Source organism: Oncorhynchus kisutch, linkage group LG26, assembly GCF_002021735.2.
Source record: "Oncorhynchus kisutch isolate 150728-3 linkage group LG26, Okis_V2, whole genome shotgun sequence".
Taxonomy (NCBI): domain Eukaryota; kingdom Metazoa; phylum Chordata; class Actinopteri; order Salmoniformes; family Salmonidae; genus Oncorhynchus; species Oncorhynchus kisutch.
Window position 1 is genome coordinate 18608248 of NC_034199.2, and position 23014 is coordinate 18631261.

The window sequence follows — 23014 nt, forward strand, 5'->3', positions numbered from 1 at the left end:
TTTTAATCTAAACTGTTCTAGTAACTGGGGGGTCTTGAAACTGGCTTCAAATTATTCCTGGCCCTGGAGGTTTCACCAGGCAGTTCTCAAAGCCCATACCTCTCTGTAGAACTGCCCTGCTGAATTCCAGGCGGGTCATGGTTTCTGGTCTGGCGGTTGTTATTGCTGCTCAAGTTGCTCCAGCTGCTCCCCAGCGATTGGCGGCGCTCCGTCCTTGGCAGCCTCCTCGATGGGGATTAGTGCCAGCCTCACCGCGTTGTAGCTGTACATCACTCCTGGGTTCATCTCGGTCATTTTGTTCAGGTTGGGTGGGGGGGGGGGGGGGGTTTGAAGAAGGGCGGTGTTGATCTACTCCGGTCCTGCAGGGGGAGGAAGGACAAACCTCAGAGTGAGCAGACACACCTGGAAGCCTGTGACCTTTAGGTCAATGGAGGCACTCCCTTGTGGTCTGCTCACTCCAGGCATAGGTTGGTGTCTTTGATCCTTTCTTCACGCCTCTGGTTCTGGTGGTGATAGTGTCTGGTCTTTTCTCTCTTTCTGTTGGTCTTCTGCTGGTTCTGGACAGGAGGGCAGATGTAAAAAAAGAAAGGCAGGGGAGGAGGGCTGCAGGCCAAGGGTAGAGGGAGTAAGGCCCGCCTCGGCAGCACTCTCCTCGCCTCAAGGCCTGCAGTCCGTCATTTCCTCAACAGGCAGCTGGTCTGGTGCTGGGATTTGGGGTGGTCCATGGAGTTAGGTCATGCCGTGGTCATGCCACAGTTACATTTTTGTCTTCCCCAGTCCTTCCAGGATTTCCGGCCTTGTCCGCTGGACCAGTGAGACTGCGCCAGCCGTGGTCAAGCCACCGTTACCTTTGCTGCCTCCTGGTCCATCCAAAGAAAAGGATAATGAGAGAGAGGATAGAGAGAGGGACACAACTCCAGAAAATATCATCCATGCAGGGTTGTGCATAATGAAGAGAAACCAGAGTCAATTGCATCAATAATTATACATGTCCCATTTGGCATGTTTCTTGTGATGCGTTGACTTGACAACTGTCAGAGTTTTGAACGACCCTTCACCCCCTTTTGCTCTATGCTGGCTGAAGACCTAACTAGGCAGTAACTTGCTTTTAGATAGCCATTTTTTGCTATTTCTGTTGATTTTGTTAAGTTTGTATACTGCAATGTATAATTTTCTTTAAATATTATTGCACAATACATATTCTAGTAGAAAAATATGTACATTATCTTTTACATATTTCAACAAGGTGGGTACTATCACTTTGGGATTTGTGTAAGCTTTTAAGAAACTCATACACTTTTATACAGTTCATTAAAGCAATAAAAACAATTCAACCCTAACTAGGGATACCAGTTCAACAGAACAGATGAACCGGAATGACATTTACTCTCACAGGTGGCCAAAAAGTGCTTAATTAAATCCACACCCCTACTATGCCACGCCTCTAGTGTTCTGATCTGATCCGTTGGGTCCTATCTCAATTACACAGCATCAACTAATCAACCTTGCTCTTTTTTTTTTTTACAAATGCCTGCAACCCAGCAGTTGGGTCATCCAAACAACCCAATATTTTTTTTGAGTGTAAGCCCTCAAAATAAGGCCTCATGAAAAACATTGTAATGTGTCAAATATTAACATTTCCAGGACAACATATTCACATAGAATCTCACTTTTTGAATTCTGTCGGAGTGATAAGGTGATGAATGCAACAACCATCTCTCTGTCACTAGCAAATTCAGTCATGTGTTGTAACATTAAAAGTCACTTGAAAGGTCCAGCGCTCTGGGAAATATGCAAATGAAGCTTTACATTAAGCAGTGTGTTGATTTAGCAATGTTCAGTGTCCTATAAGGCAGTGGAGGCTGTTAAGGGGAGGATGTCTGGAACGGCGCAATAATGTCTGGAACGGCGCAAATGGAATGGCATCAAACACATGGAATCCATCTGTTTGATGTATTTGATACCATTCCATCTATTTTGTTCCAGTTATTTCCACGAGCCCGTGCTCCCCAATTAAGGTGCCACCAACCTCCTATGCTATTCGGATCCACATTTTTGGTGTTAATTTAACACAGGAGAATTTGCTGTGTAGCTAATGGCTTCAAGGGTCAGGGTTAGTTGTAGCAAGCCTAAGGCGGTCTGGGTGCAGTACTGGGAATGTGAATTATGGGCCCACCAAGCCTGTTCCCCAGGACTACCATACCACTACCGCAACTGACTTACTCACACACACACACACACACACAAACAAACATTCAGTTGTTTACTTCAGATGGTGTTGTTTAGTAGTCAGACATTATTGTTTTGTTGAAAATGGCCAGTTAGTGGAGTGTAAAAATAGTAATAATATTATTTCTTCCAAACAGAATTTTAAACATGACAATGTTGTTCTCATGTTCTCAATAAAGGCTTTCAATATGTTGTTATATGTCATGATTTATGCATTTTTTTTTACTTTAAAATTTCAACCCAAGCCCTATTATACAACTGATCTCAGGGGTTTGCTGGTGGGGTAAATTGTAACATTTCACTCCTTGTATTTGAGACAAAGTCACACCTTGTCCGTTTAATTTAGAGATATATTACCTATACCAATTTGTAGAAGACCAATGTAAGTTGTTCATGCCACATTTTTAATGTTGTAGCTCAAACAATCTCAGAGAAATTGATAAAAATGCAAAAAGTGTGCACCATCCCTAGTCTCCCCTATAGGCTACATATAAGCCTAAATATTTCAATAATATTGACATCAATTTCATGTTCATTCAATTTAGTTTTATTTTGCTATTTGGCTACTGTAATTTCTGCCTAAATATATTTCATTATGTGTAGCTTAACATGTGCGCAATGTTATGCAAAATGTTGATTTAGTGCATTATTATAGGCTGAGCATTAGAATAAGCTGCCTGAATATTTGCAGCCAGATGTGATACTATTTCTCTAGGAGCTGATCCGTCGTCAGTATTGTGGAATAATTCTAATGTTAAAATAAGATTTGGGTGGAGACAGATGACCCGAGAGCAGCGCTGCCTTTCTTTCGATCCTAACAGTATCGACGCATGCCTCAACGACGCACTTTTTAAGTTCCATCGCTATTGGGAAACCGGGCCCAACCCGCGAGACAACCAACCCGGTCTCCCCTACATGCCGTCGGCGTCTGTTACGCGTGAATGATGTTAAAGCTTGGTGGGTTCTCCCGAAGCGCTGTAGGCTAATTCGTGATGTAAAAGGAAGTCGGCTAACAATAGTGGGTGGCTTCCAACAACCTGACAGCAGTCCTAGTCTGACACTTTATTCATTGAGCGTTGGGATCCGTTGGGTTTGGTTCACTATCACCGCCCGGAAGGTTGCATTTGGAAAGCTGTCTCTGGAGTGTTTGGTCGGTTTATGTGACTTTCTAAGTCACGTTGTCATTGGATTTTAAGCTCTTGTCATCAGGTAAGAAATATTCGAATAGCCTATGATGGCCATATTTACAGATCTATTTTAAGATGACTATTTTCCAGTTTTATCCATGCATAGGCATTTGCATTTCTCAAATCAATAGCCTATGAATATCCAATTCAAGACCATAATAATCGGAAAGAGTCTGTTGTAAATGAGTTACATTTCTGTCGGATTAATATTGTCCTGAAATCGGTTTTTGGATTTCAGTGCACTGTCTACATGGATAGACTACTGTATTTCTTGTAGTACTCAAAAATCAATTGCGCACCGCAGATAGGCTAGTCATTTGCAGTAATATTTAGCATAATTCCATGGGGAAATGAGAACACAATCAAGAGAAGGCTTGGTCGATACCCCTGTGAGACAGTATTGAAGAAGATCAGGAATTAGGTCAATATCGAGGCTATAGCCTATGACTTGGAATAGCCTATGAATACTTAATCATTAGGTTATGTTAGTGTTAAACGGATTTGTTTAATCTATGACAACCTTTCCAATAAAGAGTTGTAATTTTAAAGGAATCGAAAGGATTGGAACAGAAAACAATGCAAGCCCAGTAAGCAAAATTTGTTGAAAATGTGTATTTTAGAAATATTTTCCAGACGTTGACATCACCTGCATTTCAGGTGCAGAATGAAAGGTTAGAAATGACCAAAATGTAAATGTAAAACAAACACTAGCAAAGCATGCTGGGTTTTATTTTCTAATAAACTCCACACCCAAACAAGTACAAATTTGGTCGGTGTGGACCAGATCCAAATTTGAACGAATCATAGACGTCTAAGCTATGTTTTACAAGTTTGAAAATCACAGTACAGTAGGGAACAGTTTAGTACAGTACAGCACAGTAGAACACAAGAATAAAGTACAATACGGTACAGGACAGAGTTTTATTCAGGGTACAGTACATTACAGTACAGTAGGGTACAGTACAGTATAGTACAGTACAGTAGAGTTTAATTCAGTAGAGTATGTTAAAGTACCGTATAGTATAGTACAGTACAGTTGAGATGAATTTATTAGAGTACAGTAGAGTGCAGTAGACACAGTAAAGTACGGTACAGTAGAGTACAGTATAGTTTAATTCAGTAGAGTACAGTACAATACAGTTCAGTTTAATTCAGTACAGTACAGTAGAATGCCGTATAGTTTAATTCAGTAGAGTACAGTACAATAGAGTACAGTTTAATTCAGTACAGTACAGTAGAGTGCCGTATAGTTTAATTCAGTAGAGTACAGTGCAATACAGTACAGTTTAATTCAGTACAGTACAGTAGAATGCCGTATAGTTTAATTCAGTAGAGTACAGTACAGTTTAATTCAGTACAGTACAGTAGAGTGCCGTATAGTTTAATTCAGTAGAGTACAGTACAGTTTAGTTCAGTGAAGTACATTAGAGTAGAGTAGGGTACAATACAGTACACTAATATACTTTTCTTTACTTTACTGTAACTCTAGTGTACTCTGTGGTAGTGTACTGTACTTTTCTTTATCGTGAACTGTAATGTACTGTACTGTGCTGTCCAAACTGTACTGTGCTGTCCACCAGTGCTATCTCGGCCTATATTTAGGACAAACGTAGGCTGGTCCAGACATTGAAATCAAAGCCGGTCTAAATCTGAACCAAATATAGACGTCTATGATTGGTTCAGATTTGGTTCCGATCCGGACCAGAAATCAACGTCCGAGGACATGACCAAAAAAAGACGTCCAAATGATGTTGCCTGGTGGTAAATGCTTAGTGGGAGGTAGCCTATCATTAAGGTTGCACTGCAACATGCTTCATTACAGGTTTATAAGGAAGACAACCTACAATATGTAATTATTTTTTAACTCAGGCTTTATTCAAGATATGTTTTTACAACCTTGTATGGGTCCTTATATGGAACCTTTTCAAACTTTATAGTGGAAGCTGCACATAAAGTGTAAGTGTTAGGCAACCAATTCGTTTTAATTTAGGCCATGATATGGTAGGTAACCTATATATCCTAAATTGACATCATAACCATGTTATTCCTAAACAAACATTTACTGGGCATTCCGTAAGTGTATGCATATTGCTGTTTGAGAATGAGTTGACTGGAGACTTTTTATATTTGGCCTGAACATTGAGTCAAATGAATGAGAATTATTGTGTTACAGATCTTGTAATATCATCCACTGTCTTCAGACACAGGGAAAATGGGGTTTTCCACAGACACTGTTACATTTGAAAACAGACATGAAATGCAGACATTTATTTTTACATGGCACAGCACATACAGTTGAACTTTTACTGACAGCATTGCAGCGGTGTCATTCTTGGTGTACCCGAACACTGTTTGGCACCAGTGCTATCTCAAGTTGTTGTTGAATCAGCTGCATTGTTATGTAAGGCACAGATTGGACATGATGAAATATTGTGGGGAAGCTAGAGGGAAGACCATGATGAAGATGATGATGCTCACATCAGATCTTGGCACAATACGATGAGAAATGCAGAGATATTACTCCTTCAAGGAGAGGATAGAGTAGACATGTAAAAACCAAGTACTATAAGTCCATCAGGACACTTTAGACATTGTAAAGCCTTTCCAGATGCATTTTGCTGACACTGTATTCCTCATCCCCCCCCCCCCCACCAACGTCCATAATTTGCACCCTTTTAAACTCACAAGCACTCTCACAAGTCTAATTACTTATGACACATTCACAATAACCCACTAGCATGAAGAAAAGAACATGACGCAAAATATTATTGCTTCTTTCAACATTTATGACATTTTTCATGATTTTTTTGTGTTCCATTTAAAAGCGTGCTGAGGAAAATATGCTGTTTCACTGCATGGACTGGGGATATAGGACAGCCGAAGAAGGTTCTTCATTCTGAATATCTCATGAGATGCCAACTGACAGGAGTTTCTAATAAGTCTGCAAGGATTAATGGCCAAGTGTTCGCAGTAAATATACCGATGTAGGATCTTCATTTGAGCCAGTTTGCTACAGCAGGAAAAGAATCCTGCAGCAACAGGAACTTATTTTTGGGATCATAATATAATTAATGGACTTTTTTTGTAGGGGTTGATATATTTTTCGTTAGGGCCAATCAAGTCTGACATTTTAAAGTTGAAATTACAAACTTTAGATGCCTTTTTTAACCTTGAATTTACTGCAAGTTAACATTTTCTGCAGCGCAGGAAAATGTGTAGAAAGATAAGTGTGATTAAATTAAGATCCGTCATCTGTATGAGCTCACACAGTAAAAGGGGAGTGTTTGTTTTGAACTGTAAAGCATTGGATTTGGATTCCACACCCGAGCGAGCAGTCCTGTAGAGTGGCCATTGCATGCTGTGTCGAAGTGGGATATTACATGTCAGTGTATAATAGGTGCCTCTGTGACTTGGTAACATTGTCTTTAGATGCTCAACCATCTCCATGGCACAGATTATGCTGAGGCATCCAAAAAAGTCAACAAGGAGAACAGTGTTGAAGATTGAAAATGTGTCTGTTTCTCACTCTGGTCTAGCTACAGAATGGACTGTATTTCGTATAGGTTAAGATCAGTCGTTATTGTCTTACCTAGATATTCACATTACATTTGAATATGAACTCACTGCTCACAATGTTATGAAAAAGTATGCAAAAAATCCACAACATGGGAGGAATAAAATAAGAAAATACCATTCTTCAAAGACGAATATGATGCATTATCCCAAGAGCTACCATCGAATCTGACATTGTTCATAGTTTGGTCTGCATAATAGATGAGGTTCTGAACAAATTCTCAACATAAATGTCCCCTCAACACAAATGGCCGCTTACTTTTTCCGATATCTAAACATCATCTGAACCAACAGCTGCCACGCAGTTTAAGACAGCATCCTCTCTCCCAGAAGAAGTAAACACCTTCAGGCAGATATGTTAGCCAGGGTATCTTCTCAGGAAGCAGATGCTGTGGATACATGCTGCTGATCTGCAGAGATGATGCTGCTCACTGCTAAACCATCTCCAATAAATCATCTCCCATGTTTTGAAGTCGGGACACACAAACACAAATGCATTGTGATGCTTTCATCATGCTGGAGGCCCTTGATTGTCTCTGTCTGTCTGTCTGTCTCACACATGCACACATACACTCTCTCCCCCTCTCATTGGTCTCTCTCTCTATCTTTCTCTCTATCTTTCTCTGTCTCTCTGTCTCTCTATTTCTCACCAGCCTGTGGTTTAGTCATTAATCTGAGAGCGGGCTAATAACCCCATCATCTCACATCCTGTCTCCATATTTTATTACCCTTCGTATGCATTCAAGTGCATCGGGCCATTATTGAATCCCCCTGTTTAAACAACAACCTTGGCACACATCATATGTTTAGTGTTCCGCTCTCCCTAGGCTTCGGCTATCACATTACACTAAACTACAATGGTGCTGATATGCATCACTCTCTCAAACCTCCCTCTAGTCCCTATATTTAATACTGAGTCGAAACCCAATGACATTAAAAAGCCCCCCCCCCCCCCCCCCAACACACATACACACTCATGTATTACAGACCATTATTTTAGTGAGTGACCGTTGATTTGAACTATGTATGTTTCACTGACAGCCCTGTCGTGTTAACTGGACTTACTGTGTGTTATTGCAACAGTCAGACCCTTTGGACAGCATCTTCTATGCTTGCGTGTGTGTGCTTGGGCTAACGTTTATCTGAGATTGAGGGCTTTTTGAAGAATATAGGACAGTGGAAATAATCTGTGGCCATTTCCAGGGGTGTTCCATGTCGATGCGTGCTAAACAAACTGTCAGCGGCTGACACAACCTTCCTGATTTAGAGGGCGGGAGGTGGCTTCTGATGGGTCACAGAGAGAGACAAAGGGTCCCTAGGAGTTAGTACACTGGATGGGGCGGATACGCATACTATCTCACTCCTGCCCTGGGCAGTATAGCACAAGGGAAACAATTTATTGTGTCAGGCCTATTATTTCCATAAGATTCAACATATTTAGAGAGCTAGCTTGTGTGTCTGCATAGTAGATACCGTAGTCATATAGTCATCTTGTTTTTATGATCTTCAATAGCTGTCCTCCCACTTAGATGTCAATATTGTGGTTTTAACATTTGCCTGTGTGCGTCACAACATCCCTGATTTTGCAATGCTCTGTACACTACTACCCTTTGTAATCCTTTGTACATTGCCTGTACATCTCATTTCCAAGTCTGTATTTGCATACTTTAAATGTCTTGTTCTTTTCCAGTTGACATGTGAACACACTAACGCTACAGTAGCCTACATGAGTCTATCATGTGTGTGAGGGGAATGGTCTCAGAGGTTAAGTCTAGGGCCTATGGTGTGCACGTGTGGGAGGATTCTTTGGCCCCCCAGGTCGAGTTCACAGGCCAGCTAGCCTCCATAGAGATCAGGACAGGATCTGTCAGAAAGTCTCAGATGCAACGAGAGATGAATACCCCTTTCACACTGCTGAGCCAAACCAAGCCAGGCTAGCACGAGCGATGCTGGGCTAAACATGGTTTGAATCTGCTCTATATCTGTCAGCTAAATATGAAGCAATACATCACTTATAAGCGCTCTGAGACCTTTGTTTTTGTTGTACACTGTCCCTGTCCTAACAAACGTCATAAATAGGGTGGGCTACTAAAAGTGCCCCCACCAGTTCAGTCCAGTAAGGTTGCCCTAATTCGTTTTCACAGCCACTCTCACCACCTCTAATAACTATGGTTAAGATTTGGGTTGCATGACCCTAGATCTGTAGGTCCTAGGATCAACAAGGACAGCGTCTAGCCTGAGCCCCCATACCCTTGGAATCCCTTTTTATTGGCGTAGAATGGGGATGCTAGTCTGCGGATGGGGTTTTTGTATGCTGGTCTCAGGCAGTGGGGTGGATGGGGTTACACTTTGATGGACATGATGAACTTCTGAGACTACAGAGGGACAAGGGATGGTCCTCTTCCAGTGGGTTGAGAGGTCCACTCACCACGGGTCTTTTCTTTCACTGACCATTATTTATAATAGAATAACTTTATATTTCCCATAGGGAACTTGGGGAATGGTATCCCATGGGAAGCCATGATGAAGGGCTACATGCCCAGTATGTAATTGATGTCTTGTGGAAGTAAACAGACCACAGATATAGAGATTAGATCATAAAGGTAAACAAACAACTTTTCCACAGTGGCTTTTGGCCTAAAAAAAAACCTAGGGAATGAATGTCAATGTAATGACTAGACACAACACTACATGCGTGTGCATGTTTGCCCAATGCACTTGACTGCATTTGATCATCAACTGACCTTACAATGTGGTCTGGCCAAGTGGAAAGTATGATGGAATAAGAACTAGTTTTCTTACATGCTACTGCTTCAGGCTCTTTAACTTATTAAACAAGTAGGCTCATGCTTGCTTGGTTAGGCTATTTAAACTAACCTATTGTGTAATTCAAGTCTACATTGAAATCATACCCCCAATATAGAGTTGAACTTTTATTAACACTACAAGTGCTGTGTATGGTGCTACTCGTCCTTGCTGTATTTATACCTGTGTATTTTTACACATATTTTTCCAGCTGCCCAACATAGCAAACCTTTGAAACCGGATTCTTTCCTATGTGTGTGTGTGTGTGTGTGTGTGTGTGTGTGTGTGTGTGTGTGTGTGTGTTTCTCCCTTTTGAGCTTCCCCTTGTTTTTCATATTCGCCTGGTAAACAAATTAGATGATTACACATTGCCTTGTTCAAGGATGACATGACATTGTAGGCAGCTCACAGCCGCAGTGAGAAGATAAGTGGTTTTCAGGCAGAAATGTCTGTATTGTTTTTTTCTTAATTAAGAAAGTAACTACGTACTGTTGTTGCATGAGTAATTTAAAACGGTCTACTCCAAGGCAATACGTGTTTAAGTTGATATTAAAACTTCAGTTTAGTCTACCAAGACACAAGGGAAACGTGTCAACTTTTCATCTATGATTTAAATACAAGACGTCAGTCTCGGTCAGAGTACGTTGTTTTAAATCTCAGAATATCAGTGCAAAATTGAGGTACAACTGGACGTTCAAGTATGAATATAAGTAGATGCATTAGGATATATAGTTGCCATAGTGATGTTAATTATAGTAAAATCAAACTCTGAACTGTATACCTGTATTGTCTTATTATCCTGGGCCCGGTTTCCCAAAAGTATCTTAGGGCTAAGTAAGGTGTAAGAACCTTCGTAGGAGTGTCGCTAAATCTCAGAGCTGTTTATCCTAAACCATCGTTATTAACGTTGCACTTGAAGACGCTCGTAATCTAACGCCTGACTTATTTTTGTCCTGCAACCTCACTTTATACATTAAAGATCTCCGCTAAACATAGAATCACAAGGTTTATCCGTCTCTCTGTGATCGCCGATAACTTCAGAATAACGTTGACGACAAATACAAAGTTGCCAATGTTACAAACAAGTGACGTATAAAATGTTGCTTCAAATGAAAACCAGAGATGCCTGCAATAAAATATAAACAGTAGGCTGTAGCCCTATTTCAATCATATTGAAATACATTTCATGTTCAATCAATTGAGTTCTATTTTGCTATTTCTGATTTGTCTCAATATACACTGTCTACAATTTTATTGAGTTACAGTTCATATATAAGGAAATCCACCATTTGCCTCATGCAGCGTGATACATCCGCTTCGCATAGAGTTGATCAGGCTGTTGATTGTGGCCTGTAGAATGCTGTCCCTCTGCTCTTCAATGGCTGTACAAATTTGCTGGATATTGGTGGGAATTAGAACACGCTGTCTATCCAGAGCATCCCAAATATGCTCAATGGGTGACATGTCTGGAATGCAGGACATGGAAGAACTGGGACATTTTCAGCTTCCAGGAATTGTGTTCAGATCCTTGCACCATGGGGCTGTGCATTATCATGCTGATACATGAGATGATGACGGCAGATGAATGGCACGACAATGGGCCTCAGTATCTTGTCACGGTATCTCTGAGCATTCTAACGGCCATCGATAAGATGCAATTGTGTTCATTGCCCGTAGCTTATGCCTGCCCATACCATAACCACACCGGCACCATGGGGAACTCTGTTCACAACGTTGACATCAGCAAACCGCTCGCCCACACAATGCCATACTGTCTGCCATCGGCCCGGTACTGTTGAAACCAGGATTCATGCGTGAAGAGCACACTTCTTCAGCGTGCCAGTGGCTATCGAAGGTGAGCATTTGCCTACTGTATTCGGTTACGACACCGAACTGCAGTCACGTCAAGACCATGGGTGAGGATGGCAAGCACACAGTTGAGCTTTCCTGAGATGGTTTCTGACAGATTGTGCAGAAGTTCTTTGCTTGTGCAAACCCACAGTTTCATCAGCTGTCCAGGTGCCCGTTTTTAGAAGATCCTGCAGGTGAGGAAGCAGGATGTGGAGGCGGCTTATGGTAGAGAAATTAACATTAAATTATCTGATAACAGCTCTGGTGGACATTCATGCAGTCAGCATGCCAATTGCATACTCCCTCAAAACTTGAAACAACTGCGGCATTGTGTTTTGTGACAAAACTGCACATTTTAGAGTGACCTTTTATTCACCCCCAGCACAAGGTGCACCTGTGTAATGATCATGCTGTTTAATCAGCTTCTTGATATGCCACACCTGTCAGGTGGATGGATTACCAATGTGATCACAACATTTTAGAGAAATAAGCTTTTGGTGAACATGGAAAAGTTCTGGGATCTTTTATTTTAGCTCATGAAACATGGACCAACACTTTACATTTATATTTTTGTTGAATTTCATGATATGTCAGCTTGGTGTTTGGGGAAACGCATGTTACATCTACAGCCGCTGTAGGAAAGATGCATCAATAAAACACTTGTAAGCCTAAGTTCCATCGCTATTGTGAAACCGGGCCCTGACTGTGTTGTGCCTCATTTTACTTTAGGCACAGTCCTGATATTTCTGCAAGGTACATTACATAGTACTGTAGACGTTTGCACTTTAATCTCGTCAAAATGTCAAAACTTGTTTCTCTTGACACGGAATTTGCATATTTTCCAAGGCCATTAGTATGATGTGTTTTTGAAATGCTGCCTTACTAACAGCATGCTTTACCATTGTGTGTCCAATTGTTATTTAGCAGCGGGGATACCTCCTTGAGACTTCCTCATTGCCAGCAAATGTTGGGAATGCCTTCACTGGCCTTGTCTTAGTTAGCCTCTAGTGAGTAATACAATGGTGGGAAGAATCTTGACTGTGCATGCCAAGCTTTGGTAGGGTTGGCAAACCATCTGCAGGTGGTGTGGGAAGAGACAGAGGCTTTGCATCTGGGTTTGTCATTTTGGGTGAAGAGGAAAGTTGACATAAGATCCTCTACTCCCCCTTGCAGTGCCAACATGAAGCACATTTTCTTCCCCCAACACAAGTGTCTGCTTCCCGCTCATCTCCAGAATTATACTGCATGTCTCTGTGGGCCAATTTAGCCAGTTTATGCGATGCATGTCCTTCCTATATTATGGTGGGTAAACATAACACTCATGCCTAAGACGTTTGGTTCTTCGCATGTCCATTTGGGAAATGGCTCCTCCCTAGCATCTGTGTGCGTTTGTTATTGTTTTCCTTGACATCTGGTAGTGCCCAAGGCGAACTGCGAGTCAACATGATGTGGTCTGTCCATTCTCATGTCCTGCTTATATGGCTGCCGCCTGAAATGTGAGGCCAGGAACTTCCATGGTCATATGGGAGGGATTACCGATAGGGTCTGATAACACAGAGTTGCTGCACAACCAGAATGATGTTCCAAGAATGTTCCTAGAGTGTTCTGAGAACATTTTCTTGTTTGCTCCTTTGCTTCTGGGTTGGTTATGAAATAATGTTCAGAGACAATGTTCCCTGAATGTAACTAATTAGTCAGGATTCTTGAAGAAATTAACCCTCATACTACCAACATATTTTACACAGTACATGAATTAACAACAGGGGTCATTGGAAAAAGCAACAATCAGAGCAAAATATCAACTTATCTCATATCAAAACATCCTTACACATGCAAATAATGTTATCGGACTTTTCTTTGTTGTCAAAACAGACTGTTATTTGAGCAAAATTACAGTTAATTTGCATATCTTTTCAAATGTAATTCTAAATTGTTCCCTTAAATAATGTGGCGGTTTCTTCCAAGTGCAATCCAAATACAATCAACATACTAAAAAGCGGATTCACCATCATTTGATGTCAGTATCATTTTTAGAATTTTGAAGTAAATATACATTTTGTCATATTTATGTGGAAAAAACAACGGCCAGGGGTGCTACATCCAACATTTTAAATATACTTTATTTTATTGACAAAAAGCAATTAATCCAATGATCCTGAGAGACAATTACCAAAAATATGGCTTAGCTTTATTTGCTTACCCCACAGCCAGCTTTAGCATTGCTGCTAGTGAAACAATGGGATTGGTAGGATGTTTAAATGTTGCATATGGAATATTGGAGATAATACAGGAATTATGGTATTTATAAAACATTTCCTGTAGAACAACAATTTTTCTGAGAATACAATACGTCACTATGTGCACATTTAGGGAGTCGCTTGTTTCTGTATGACAATTCTACGAAGTATTCATGCCGTTGATAGACTTGTATGAGTTGTTTTGACTGCAACTAAGCATATATGTAAGGTCATTTAGATTTTGTACATGGTCATACCTAGTTATAACCAGTTAGAAACATAGGCGAGTACATAAGGTGCTCTATCTCTGCAGGTGATCTAGGAAAAAATCTAGGAAATAACAGAAAACATAGCATCACTTAATTAATGCGCCCGACATTATAGCTTCTTTAGTCAGACCATTCTAGCTCTGGTGAAGAAGGAGGAATCCTTTTTGATGACATGATGAATGAATCAAACAGACCTGGCCGCGCTTCGGGCTGCAGCACACAGATACAGAACCGGCATGGACATGACATCATGACACACAGCATAAAATAATGCACTGTTTACACAATTTATGGTAGCCAACACCCTTATCATATTATCACCAACAGCAACAAGAACAGTGTCACATCAAAGGTGACAGGCTCATGGTGATGAAAGGACAGCGACCGTAATACCTGTGCACTCCATGGCGCTGAAGGGGAGCCCGTTTAGGTCAAACACAGACACGGCTGATAGACATACGACAGCAGTCACAAATAGCATCAAATAATGTTAAAGAATAAGCAGCCCATTTTCTCCAGTAGGCCCCATGAAATCATACCAATACAAAAGCAAAACCATTTCATGTCCAAAATGAAATGAACAAACCAAATCTTCCTTTCCATTGGAAATATATTTTATTACATACTTTTCAGCAACAACATCCACCTTGAAGTTGATAACAGCTGCTGCAGCCGCCATCGCCATTGACCCACTATCACAACACAAGCTACCTAACAAAGAGTGTGGTTTCATGCACACAAAAATGCGATTATTGTGCATAGTCAGATTCATATAATAGTTATATTAAAACAATGACATGCTTTGCAAGAAGAACGATTTCCCTCATAGCTCTGTTTACATGGGCACATCTGAAATCAGGCTACCTGATGGCACAATCAAAATGAAAATTTTACCACAGTGAACATGTCATTTTTGGGAAGCATATTTGATTCTGAGTTTGGACATTTAAAGTTTTTATGAGAAAACAACTTCCGGGACACATACATTCAGTTGTTTCACTCGAAGCGAACGAGGGAGGCTCACTTGGCTGGTGCGAGCACATGTACAGATCAAATACACCCTCTGGAATACCGGTTAAGGGGTTTACATGTCTTCATCATTCGAAAGATTGCTCAGAAAACCAGGTGTTTTAATCAGCTTATGCTTACTTTGACCTTTAAATTTACATGACTGTTTTCTCTTGCTCTGTCTTCTTCTTCTTCAAGGTTTTATGACAGACTACAACCTATTAGTGTATTGCTGCAACCTACTGTATTGGCTGTTTATCAGTATAATAGCTGACTACAAATACAAAGTCGCCAATGTTACAAACAAGTGAAGTATAAAATGTTGCTTCAAATGAAAACCAAGATGCCTGCAATAAAATATAAACAGTAGGCTATAGCCCTATTTCAATCATATTGAAAAACAGTTCATGTTCAATCAGTTGAGTTCTATTTTGCTATTTGTGATTTGTCTCAATATACACTGAACAAAAATATAATATCTACAATCTACAATTGCATTTTATTGATGGTCGTTTGAATGCTCAGAGATACCGTGACGAGATCCTCTGAAGAATGCTCTGAAGGTTCCCCACTGACATTACATTATATATATATATATATATATATATATATATATATATATATATATATATGTATATATATATATGTATATATATATATACACACAGTATATTACTCACCAGGCTCTCATTTAGTCGTTTCATATGTCTCCCCCTCCCCCTGTGGTCTGTTCCTGGAATGTGACCATGCTGAAAACGTCCGGAGACATTCCAGGAACCAAAGATCGTTTCCCTTCAAGAGACATTCTAGGAACCTAAGGTGATTGATTTGCTCCCCCTTTGCCATCCAAGGGTCCCATATCTCCTAGACATAGTGTTCACTATATTTCATTACAACATAGAGATGGGTCTAGCAAAAAATGGGCTTTGAACAGTGTTTCGCCGAATTCATTCCCTTGATATTACACAGGGTTTGTTAGCAGGTCTTAAACCCAGCATGTGCATATGCAAATAAACCCAGCCCAGCTGGATGCACATTATCTGCTTTCAATGAAGCTGGACTCAAATTCATTCAACACATCATTCGCCTGGAATCCTTATGTCAGGTCCGTAGAAAAGTGTTTTATGGTTACAGCTGATAATGCCTATGCACTCAGCCACCTGTTTCCTTGAATAACTGCCCTGGCACGTGCTGTGTCTTGTGTAGGAAAGAGTGCCACACGTCATTCACCTGCACACTATCAGGGAAAATGAGGGGACTTTTTCATCAAGGTCCATGCTTGTGTCAAAGAGAAGGTGTCCCTTGTCTTTGTAATACAGTGAAGGAAAAGAGAATCATCTATTCTCCATTGAGCTTCTGTAATGAGTGTTTTTGTTTTGTCCTGGACCTGTATTCATAAAGTGTCTCAGAGTAGTGGTGCTGATCTCAGTTCAGTTATGCCTTTTAGATTATAATGAATGAACAGGGATGGCCTGATCCTAGATTGACACTCCTACTCTGAGCCGCTTTATGAATACGGGCCCAGGAGAAGGTTTAATCTGGGTTACTCCAGGCCCAAAAGAAGCCAGAAGTCAGACTGTCCTCCCTTGGCTCCCAGGTGACATCTCCCACTAGTATAATGTTTTAAAGCTGCATGTTGACTGCAACAATGACCTTAAGAAATGGGACAACGGCCTCCTTGTCTCTCCAAGGATCCTCCCTACACAGTTGTTGAACTCAATGTCCAAACTTGTAAATGGTGAAGTCGTTTTTGAAATATGTGAATTATAAAATACACCCACAGTGCTGAATACTGCATGCTTCCACAAAGAAAGATAAGCAACTTCAATATTTTGCCAGTGGACTGTATTTTTGTTTACAGATACACACACACACACAGCTCTTATCTAGGTGCTTCAGTAGCCTTTTTCTATTTGAATTCTTAAACAGTGTTGGGAATTATGTAAACATTGCATTGTCCAATGTTTACGGTTGTGTCCTTGCGATTGGTCTGCAGCTGGTGTGCTATTGAACGATAAGTGTAATCGCAGCAGGTCATATTGTGAGAAAAAGACTGCAATGTTTTAGCATTCTCTAAAAAGGGAAATAAATTGCTTCTCTAAATGCAATACAAAGAAACTTGGGAAGGATGGTGGCGCAAACATCCTGTGCGGGCAGTAGGATGTTTACAACGCACAAATGCATCAACGGACAATGGAGTTGATAAGCCAAGACTGCTCACTCTCTGGCTCCTTAGTTCGCTTGTTGTGGCAGGCGAGAATTCACAGCTGTTCTTCATATTTCCAAGGGATCTCTCTCGGCCTTCAGATGTAGAAGAAGTAATGTTGTTCTTGTTACAAAGGCCCATGACTAACCTCTTCCCTCCCTACTACTCTGATGTATGGCTTGTAGAAGACCACCCACTGTCTTCCCCTTCCACAGATATGTCTAAACAACGATAAAAGTTGTATTACCCAAATAGATCAATAACTGACCTGATACCTGCTTAGCTTATCCATGGGCTGCGTTCAGAAAGAGAAAACGTTCTGTTGTAGCTAAAAATGTAGTGGATGGAGAGGGCATGATTGGCTACTCCACGTGATGAAATAATCATATCTGTTTTGTTATATTAAAACACAATTCTACCTGCAATGCACATTTCACACTACTGAATGAGTAACTTGTGGTATCTTGTCCTGTCCAAAAATCAGAGCTGTATGATAAGCGGAGTTCTCTCTTCTTGATCTCTATAAACTGTAGGTCACTTAGGAGGTAATACATGTTTTAAGTGTTCCTCCATTTGTCTTATAGTGTGCGGCCCCAGACATAGGATTTAGTTGTAAATAATAGCTGTAGTCCATAGCAACATGATTCACGGGGGCATTATGTGTATTAGGACAGGAGAGGGTGGGACAGGGTGGTCCTCGAAAAACACTTTTACAGACACTTCTTCCTGTGAGTTGTGCTGGAAGAGTTTAATTCCAAAATGTTGTACTGTATATCCACTTTCAGAAATGTTGATAAATTATATTTTATTGTTTAAAGTTATGAAAGAGATTGGTGTGTTTTTATGACAGACATGTATTTGTTTAAAATCTTCTTGATGCTACCCATCCCTGTCACGGGATCATTTTCGTCAGCAAATGCTGAATAGCATAGCGCAACAGTCAAATAATATCACTAAAAAATATTCATATTCATGAAATCACAAGTGCAATATTGCAAAACACAGCTTAGTCTTTTGTTAATCCACCTGTCGTCTCAGATTTTGAAATTATGCTTTACAGAGAAAGCAATCCAAGCATTTGTGTAAGTTTATCGATAACCTAGCATAGCATTATGTACACTTAGCATCAGGAAGCTTGGTCACAAAAATCAGAAAAGCAATCAAATTAACCATTTACCTTTGATGATTTTCAGATGTTTTCGCTCACGAGACTCCCAATTACACAACAAATGTTCCTTTTGTTCCATAAAGATGATTTTTATACCCAAAATACCGGCATTTGTTTGTCGCGTTATGTTCAGAAATTCACAGGAAAGAGTGGTCACGACAACGCAGACGGAAATTCCAAATAGTCTTCATAATATCCACAGAAACATGTCAAACGTTTTTAAGAATCATTCCTCAGGTAGTTTTAGAAAATATATATTCGATAATATATCAACCGAGTGTGTAGGTTTTCAATAACAGTGGGAGGAATAATGGCGGCTTTACTCTGTAGAGCAAAAACTCACTCTGAGAGCCCCCACCTATCCACTTACTCAATGTGATCTTTCACGCTCATTTTTCAAAATAAAAGTCTGAAACTATGTCTAAAGTCTGTTGACACCTTAGGGAAGTCAGAGAAAAAGGAATCTGGTTGATATCCCTTTAAATGTAGGCATGCAAAGGAACAGAAGGGTTTCAAAATAAGAGGCACTTCCTGATTGGATTTTCCTCAGGGTTTCGCCTGCAATATCAGTTCTGTTATACTCACAGACAATATTTTGACAGTTTTGGAAACTTTTGAGTGTTTTCTATCCTAAGCTGTGAATTATATGCATATTCTAGCATCTGGTCCTGAGAAATAGGCCGTTTACTTTGGGAATGTTATTTTTCCAAACATAAAAATAGTGCCCCCTAGCTTCAAGAGGTTCAAATCTACACAGTAATTTGGCCAGTGTTACCTAGTGTCTATTTGTAATTCAGGTGTTACATTATCTCTGTAAGTGTTAAATTAACACTCATCTGTGTAAAAGAACCCCAGCATTGACAATCATCGGGGTGGCAGGTAACCTAGTGGTTAGAGCATTGGGCCAGTAACTGTAAAGGCTGCTAGATCGAATCCCCGAGCTGACAAGGTAAAAAGCTGTCATTTTGCCACTGAACAAGGCACTGAGGTTTGATTTTTAAAATAGTTTGTTTCAATATCAGTGTTTTTGCATGTACATTGACTGATTAATTAATTGTATGCTACTCAAATATAAATTTTAACATTTTAAACTAATCCCATTTGTTACTAGGTTATTCCAGTTTAGATGCTTTAGGCCAGGGGCGGGGGACGTACGAGACGTACGAGTGTTTGATCAGGCTCCCAATGCCAATTCATAAATAAAACATTGTTTTTATTTTAAAAAGCTCTAGATGTCGTTTTTCCTCAAAAATAACATGTAAAACATCCACCCACCCACCTCCCCCAAAAGCCTTGGCACTACCAGGCAGCTCGTCATCATCGAGCACCTGTACGTCAGAAGAATGGCCGGTAGGGATGTCCTTGTCTCATCGCGCACCAGCGACTCCTGTGGAGGGCCGGACCGGGTACACACTAACCAAGGTTGCCAGGTGCACGGTGTTTCCTCCGACACATTGGTGCGGCTGGCTTTCGGTTTGGATGCGCGCTGTGTTAAGAAGCAGTGCGGCTAGGTTGGATTGTGTATCGGAGGACGCATGACTTTCAACCTTCGTCTTTCCTGAGCCCGTACGGGAGTTGTAGCGATGAGACAAGATAGTAGCTACTAAAACAATTGGATACCACGAAATTGGGGTGAAAAAAGGGGTAAAAAATTTAAATAAAAAAAAATTCCAAAGTGTCAGTTTGTCTCGAAGAACCGTCACGGAGCGGATAAGTGGCATGGCACAAGATATCGAAAAAACATTGAAGGACTGCAAGAAATGTCGATTTTCCCTCTTTGTCATGTGATGATACGACTGACATCACAAATACGGCCCAATTTGCCATTTTTGTGCATGAGATTACCGCTGAGTTTGGCGCAAGGGAGGAATTGCTGTCGTTGGAAGCCAAGCATGGCACGACCAGAGATGAGAATTTGTTTGAGAGACTTGTCTCGGCCATGAGCAAAAAGGGATTAACTGCATTAGTGAAAAAATAAATGAGTTGTCTCAGTCCAAGTGATTTAATTGAATGCAATTGCATCATTTGAAGCGAACTTAAAGCTGTGGCAAGTCCAACTAGAAAGGGGTTATTTTCCTACTCTGCAAGGACAAGAGCCTGAAATTACGTTGGAATATGACGGTAAGTGTGGAAAGCTCGCCAAGGCATTTTGTGAGCGGTTTAAGGATGTGAAAAGTAAACAACTGGAGTTGAACATATTTGCAACCCCGTTTATTGTTGAATCAGCGGATGTGCCGGATGGCCTACAACATGAAGTCATTGAGCTGCAAAGCAATGACGAGTTCAATGCCAGGTACAACAACCTCCCTCTCCTTGAGTTCTACAAAATGTACTTTAGCGATGAGCATTTTTTCTGTTCTGATGAGACATGCAATTAAATGTGCATCTGTGTTCGGGACGACCTACTGCTGTGAGCAGTTCTTTTCCAAACTGACTCTTGTAAAAACTCGATTCTGCTCAAGACTGACTGGAACCTGGGAAAACCTGGAAAACCAGCTGCGAGTAGCGTCATCTTTACTGCCAGCTGACATCAAACGCCTCTTCAAAGATAAGCAGTTTCAGCCATCGCATTAGAGTTTGAACAATTAATCATAAAAACAACAACAATATTATTTACAATACTAACATTTATTTAAATAGGACTAGCACTTTTCTAAATACTCAAGGACACAAGATACATACAAGTCATATATAAACTGAAAAACCAATGTCAGTGATTAAAGTCACATTAAAACATGAAGAAAGCAGAAAATAGCATAATATGGCCCCCAAATTAATGTATAAATATCCAAATGGCCCTTGATGGCAAAAAGGTTCCCCACCCCTGCTTTAGGCAGTTTCATATCTTAGTCCTTCCAACCTTGCAGTCATCCTGAATGCATGTTGTGGGTGAATAAAATGTCAAATGTTGGATATCCCCACTCTGGCTGAATTCTAATAGGATTTACACATCACTTTGCAAGCCATTATAATGTGAGTTTCATGCCTGAAAACTAGGCCCCCAAAATAAGGCCTAATTAAGTACTTGTTATATTGTTATTTAATTTTAAAGATGACATATTATTTTAAGATCACACTTGGTGAAGGACACAGGACTGAAAATTGACGAATGCAACAACCATGTCTCTTACGCTACAATTCACTCAAAAGTCAAGGCACTGGGAAAAATGCAAATAAGACTTTACACTAAGCAGTGTGTTTAATTTAACACTGAATAAATAACTATATTATTTATCAATATTTTAAACATGTTTTTTTATTCTTTATCACTTAATACAGTGTAATGAGATCTGTATGTAAAACATTTACATTTTAGTCATTTAACATTTTAGTCATTTAGCAGATGCTCTAATCCAGAGCGATTTACAGTAAGTGCATTCATCTTAAAATAGTTAGGTGAGACCCACATATCACAGTCAAATAATCAGGATTTCAACATTTTTATTATGCATAGCAATGGATACACTAAAATCTATTAATAAAAAATCTGAGAACAGTACTATTTTACAAACAATTGAAGGTACCCATAACCAATCATTTCTGATAAAGAAAATAGACAAATGTGAAAAATTGGTGAACCTAGCGTAGTCCCGCTTCAAATTACATTCAGCTCATAAATGCTTCATAAAGACTCCATAAGAGCTACATCAATGTGTTACAATGCATCTGTGACCCTATGTCATGTTCTATTAAGGGTTCATAAATGTGTTACAATGCATCTGTGACCATATGTCATGTTCTATAAAGGGTTCATAAATGTGGAGTAACTGTGTGACATAACCACCATTGTCAAGTGTGACATATCCCACTATGTCAATATTGACATAAACCTGTGCTTTATAAAGGGTGGCATATGTGCCGCTTAATAAAGGCTTTAGAAATGATATTAAATTGAGGCTTCACAAAGCATTTATAACCCTGTTATGCATCTTGGTAGAGTATTGCAACACCAGGATGGTGTGTTAACACATGACTATTAGTCACTTTGGATAAATTGTACACATTCCATTACTCTAAGCCCTTTCTAGGATGGCCCAACCTCTTTCCCTCATGGGTGCCCAGCCAATATTGGACCTGACCTCAGCTTGACCCAAAATGCTGTGCTGCAGGATGACATACTCTAAAGTGCAATCATGCACAGCCAAAAAAGCATTGGTTGGGCCCTTTAAAATCAGTATGTTTTGGGGGGGGACTAATTGTGTGCAAGAGTGTGCAAAGCTGTCATCAAGGCAAAGGGTGGCTACTTTTAAGAATCTCAAATATACAATATATCTTGATTTGTTTAATACTTTTTTGGTTACTGCATGATTCCATATGTCTTATTTCATAGTTATTCTACAATATAGAAAATTGTTTTTAAAAATTAAGAAAAACCCTGGAATGAGTAGTTGTGTCCAAACTTTTGACTGGTACTGTATGTGTTATGAATGACCAAAGATATCTGACTTTAAAGTAAGTACAGTTTCATGTGATATAAAGTA

At 40.1% G+C, this 23014-nt stretch overlaps 1 protein-coding gene across 6 annotated transcripts in view; it reads left to right on the top strand.

The window, feature by feature from the left end:
• The first annotated feature begins 3043 nt into the window (after positions 1 to 3043).
• LOC109871401 (calcitonin gene-related peptide type 1 receptor) overlaps positions 3044 to 23014 on the top strand; it is a 50837-nt gene continuing 30866 nt past the window's right edge. For 2 of the 6 annotated variants that reach the window (XM_020462259.2, XM_020462260.2), the window contains exon 1: positions 3044 to 3438. The gene's annotated coding sequence lies outside the window, so the exon portion shown is untranslated. The remainder of the gene's footprint in view (positions 3439 to 23014) is intronic. The other 4 variants (XM_020462261.2, XM_031806015.1, XM_020462262.2 and 1 more) reach the window with 2 other exon arrangements.